The sequence below is a fragment of the Pseudoliparis swirei genome, chromosome 23, assembly GCF_029220125.1.
Source record: "Pseudoliparis swirei isolate HS2019 ecotype Mariana Trench chromosome 23, NWPU_hadal_v1, whole genome shotgun sequence".
In the NCBI taxonomy this organism is placed as follows: Eukaryota; Metazoa; Chordata; class Actinopteri; order Perciformes; family Liparidae; genus Pseudoliparis; species Pseudoliparis swirei.
Genome location: NC_079410.1, coordinates 17,267,254 through 17,272,528, shown reverse-complemented (window position 1 = coordinate 17,272,528; position 5,275 = coordinate 17,267,254). Strand labels below are relative to the sequence as shown.

Here is a 5,275-nt window from a genome sequence, read left to right as displayed (position 1 = left end):
ACTTTGGGCTGAGCAGGAGTCAGTTTGAGTCTCAGGGTTGGTTGCCAGGTCTGTGTGACAAAACCAGCCCAATGGCCAATAAAACCAGCCCAATAAAACCAGCCCAATATGAGAACTCAAATATGCCCGTGCCAAACCATATACACTGCTTTTAAAGTCCAACAGCATTGCTATCATTGCCAAATGTATTGTAATATCTACAAAGTAACACCAAATGTTTAGTATGCCAGCATTAAAAGCAGTTTTCCCTAAACAGTTATTTCACCTAGGTCCTTAAATGGCCTTGTGTAATTAGATACAGTATATTATTATCATAAATAAAATGTGTGTACGTGCTGATCTGGAGTCAGTTTGGTAGGATTTGGGTATAAATGAATTATTTAATTTAAAATATGGATTTTTATTTAAAGATATTCATGTAATTTGCATGCAAAATAGGTCTACCCGAACCAACGGACAACAAATTCAACCCGCGGCAACACTTCAAAAGTAGCCCAATTCCGCGGGAAAACCGCGGACCTGGCAACACTGCAATCAGCCTTCAGAAAGAACGAGTATTGGTCTCAGGTGAGTTTCTTCCAATAAATACAAATATATACTGAGAAAAAGAAATGCAGTGAGCATCTAACGAGCACAGTATTTACATATGTGTCGTGGTAATATATAAATAAATACATAAGATATATACAGATGAGGTATATACAGTATATGAAATAATATATATGCAGTATGAACAGTATTTATAGCATAGATATTTGGACCACTACTCTACCAACATCAAAGGAAACACGATGAAATATAACTTTAATTGTGATTAATGATAATGGGTCATAAATGGAGTGATGTCCATCTTCACTGACATTTACTGTATGTGCTGTCAGGGTGTTTACAACCTGTATTTTCCTAAAAGAAGCTAATTGTATACTAAAGTAAATTATTATCCGCTACTTTATTTCTTAGTGATCATACCTCAACACCAAAGCTTGAATATGTCCAATGAGACTAAATGAAAGGAAAAGGTGAATATTTCCCCCCCAGCAGCAGCCGGGCGCCACGTGGATGTGGGCTCCGCTCCCCGACTGCCGGGCCGTGTCCGGCGCTGTGGGATCCGGACCGAGTGTTCAGCTTCCTCCTTTATTTACACTTCATAGCTGTGTTTATAGATGTTTGATCTTTATTGGGACTTCTTCTATCCAGAGAGCGTTTGCAGGATTGACGACTCGGCGGGCCGGTCCCATCGGGCTGTTAACTGGAGAGGGTCTTTCATTAAAACACTGCTTTCTTAGTTTAATAATTGAAATCCTCCACGGCGAAGACATGGCACCACACGTCTACATGTGAACACCTGCCGCTCTGGAGAAGAGAAGGGGGCAAAACAAAAGAAATGATGTATTCATATTGTGTATTCATATGGTAATAATTCAGATTGCTGCCTGAAAATTAAGAATTTTAAACTGTTAGGTTATAAATAAAGTACTTTCCACTACCAGTTGGTAGAAGAGAGGAAGTACAGGGGTAACACATGTGCACCTTTATCAAAAGTCACACTTTAAAAAACATTCTCAAATAATGACAATCTCTGCCCTTGTATTCATAACGCCTCTCCTCTGATGTTCATAAACTAAATGCTTGTTTCCTTCCCGTCAGGCTCGCTGTCGCTGTGTCAAACGGATCGGTCCACCTCACCACAGGGGGGGGGGTCCCGTCCCGTACATCATGTGAGCAGCTCGATGCCGAGCCAAATGGTGACGGGAGTGACTCCATGTCGAATGACGATGGTCGTATTCTCAGCCTCCACAGTGTGGCGCTTCCCCCCCCCCGACGGGACGCTCTTCATCATCTTCTCTCGTCTCCCAAATTGATTTCACATAACTAGTTAAATTGCATTTTGATAATTCATCCGTTATGTTCAGCTATCTAATTCAAACCGCTATCCACAACTTTTAGCCAACTATTAACCAACCAAATGTTAACTATTTAGATTATTTATCCACAACTTATAACACTTTAACTATTTCAACTGTTTCTAAATTATTTTTAACTAACTATGTTATCTATTGTTCATAATTTATCCATATAAACATTTATCCATCCCCCTCAGCTCACTGCTTAGACCAGGGATGCCAGGGTGAAATTGGACAGGGGGCCAGATTTTTTTCAAGTGAGATCTCAGGGGGCCGGATTACACTTTCGGACTGAAAAGGCCAAACACTGACTCAACACATGGATAGGTAGGCTATTTGAAATTATTCATGAAGACCTACACATCATTAAGAAATTGCATTGGCACCAAAATTGCCTCACAATGAGGCCTACAATGACATAGCCTAAAGCAGGAGACAGTTACCCTCTAAAAACGTAACATTTTCCTTTCCATGCAAGTAGCCTACATATTTAAATTAGAAATGCACCAACAAAGCCACAGGCTAGTAACTAAATGAAGCCTGTGGCTTTTTTGAAAGAGTGGGAAAAGCTTACAGCACCTGGTATTCCCAGGCGGTCTCCCATCCAAGTACTGACCAGGCCCGACCCTGCTTAGCTTCCGAGATCAGACGAGATCGGGCGTGTTCAGGGTGGTATGGCCGTAAGCGAAAAGTGAGCCTGCAAATGAGCGTTTTAAAGAATCGGAGACAAACATTTATAAAAAATGTATAAAAAAAAAATGCTCCCCTTATCACCCGCGGGCCGGATGTGACGTACAGTCGGGCTGAGTCCGGCCCGAGGGCCGTAACCCTGGCACCACTGAGACCTATATGAGAACCACTGCTCTAGTCTGTAGTGGGTTTGGGTGTAACTTGCCACAATAAACTCTTAAAATCTCTTTTAAAGATGTAAATTGAGATGTATGTTTTTTTTAAATGACAGATTTAGCTCCCAGTGAAAGGCCCTGTGCTTTGAAAGGTCCCTCCCATTGTCTACGCCCACAAACCAGGACAGGAAGCAGCAGACAGAGAGGCACAAGAGGAAGGGACACACACACACACACACACACACACACACACACACACACACACACACACACACACACACACACACACACACACCCACACACACCATTTGATTTTCCTTTTATTTCCTGTTGCTCTCCTTGACCGCTGCGCCCCTGCAGTGGCCGTGCTCCACAACACCGGCTCTCCCTCTGGGGCCCTCAGGGGCCCTCAGGGGCCCTCGGTCCTGTGGTTCTTCTGCCTGTTCGGCCTTCTTGCAGCCGAGTTCGGGCCCATCGGCGGCCACCAGCTCGCTGTGCACTGAGCGGCGCCTGCGGACCGGCGGCGCTGCCCTAGAGGTCAACAGTTATGTCACAAATGCACACGAGGGCCCGTGGCTCACATGTGTAATGCAGTCACATGACGTGTTTTGTATCTCTTGTACTACACTGTGATATATTTTTACATTTGCTATTTTTTTTCAACGTTGATAATATCATGTTTGATGGCTGTGTGTTTGAATAAAAGAGGTATTTGAACCTTCTTGTCTCATGTGAGTGTTTACTCCTTTACCTTTTTATGTTGCTCAACACATAGGAACACGTTATCTTTCTATTTCCTTAAAATGATAATCTGACGAATAACTGATTCATCGTTTTACTGAGTCAATAGAACTTCAACTGCAATGAATGTGCACTAACACACGGTGGCACCATTCAACTATCATTCAATCTGCACAGTGCTATGACGTCTATAATAATCAGCCTTTCAAGGTCACTTATCTGTGATAGTTTATCCACGGATCATTTCATGCATATATATCGTTATCTCTCATATTTATTCCCCTCTTCCCTTTGTCAACACTGTACTTCATACTCTGTAACAACGCCTCTTATTAGTTCATAGACAGAGAATACCAGGAAAAGTCTGGTCTCCCCCCCCCCCCCCCTCCCTCTCAGCTGGATGTAGTACAATAGAGGACGGGGAATAGAAACGGACGATGGAGTTATGCAGGAAAGGTTTTGTTTGCAGGAGAGACCGGAAAAAAAGTTTCCTTGTGACATCATGAGAACTGTAACTCGCTGTTTTACACAGTTAAGCTTTTATTTTGAAGGATTTCACAAAATATTCTCGTCAAAGCTCTGCAATACTAATCAAAATGCATGTTAGTCCACAATAAAATCTTTGAAGTTGCCTCTCACAGCCACAGTAACAGCACCGGCCAGCAGGGGCGCTGTGGAGCTGATCTCTCATCCTGATGGGGAAATGGAGCTCTGGCGCCGCGCCAGCATGTTTTTTTTGGAAGATGCTTCTAGTTTAGACTCGAGGTTCGACATTCAGCACAATTGGTCAGGGCTATTTGAGACGGGCAACACAATGGAGCCCTCTCGTAGTGGGAGAGGTCCTCTTGGCTCCGGCTCTCAAACCATCGCTCTGGTCCAGCTTCCCTGTTTATTTACACTGATTGTCTCGCGGCTCCGTTGGCACGGCCTCCGGTCCTCCTCTGTCATCAAAGGCTTTTTTCTTTTTTCTTTGTATCTTTTATTGATGTCATTAGAACATTAAAATCACTTTGGGGGGGGGGGGGGGGGGCATGCAGGGAAGCTGGTGCTGGGAATGCTGGGCCCCTAGTGTCCTGCTGTGCCCCGTCAGCATTCTTTCACATACTCCGTGCTGCGTGAGCTCCAGAGGGTAGGCTTGGCCTTGGGCTTGGCCTTGGGCTTGAGCTTGGGCTTGGGTTTGGCCTTGGGTTTGGGTTTGGGCTTGGGTTTGGGTTTGGCCTTGGCCTTGGGCTTGGGCTTGTGTTTGGGGTTGGGCTTGTGTTTGGGCTTGGGCTTAGGTTTAGTCTTGGGCTTGTGTTTGGGCTTGGGCTTGGGTTTAGTCTTGGGCTTGGGCTTGGGTTTAGTCTTGGGCTTGGGTTTGGTCTTGGTTTTTGACGGGTGGGCGCCGGGATCAGACGGACAGATCGGATTTCTATGGGAATTTCTCAAGCATCGTTGGTCACCAGAGTTTCTGCTGCGGGCGGCGTGCAGATCCTCTACTTCCCTTTGAGGTGAAACAATGGCGTCTCGGGGGTCGCTGATAAACTTGACTGCAGCCTCGGTCGGTGCACGTGAACTTCGGGTCGCTCTCGTCGGGGACGAAAAGCCGAGAGACCTCGGTTCGTCCCACTTTGCATATAAAACGTTCGAGCCCGTCCGAGGCTCACCTCACATGGCGTGAATATGTTTTTTTCTTTGGAATTGCGAACCATACCCCGCCGGGCGGTCGGCTGCAGTGAATCATACCACCGGCCGTAGAGAAGGAATTCAGAGGGAAAGCGTTGGCGCCAAAATACACTCCACCGT

The 5,275-nt window shown here is 45.3% G+C and overlaps 1 non-coding gene across 1 annotated transcript; it reads right to left on the bottom strand.

The window, feature by feature from the left end:
- Window positions 1-2,471: 2,471 nt before the first annotated feature.
- On the bottom strand, window positions 2,472-2,590 carry LOC130189387 (5S ribosomal RNA). Its single transcript, XR_008830772.1, has one exon. It is a non-coding gene; the product is annotated as a 5S ribosomal RNA (ribosomal RNA).
- Between the last annotated feature and the right edge of the window lie 2,685 nt (window positions 2,591-5,275).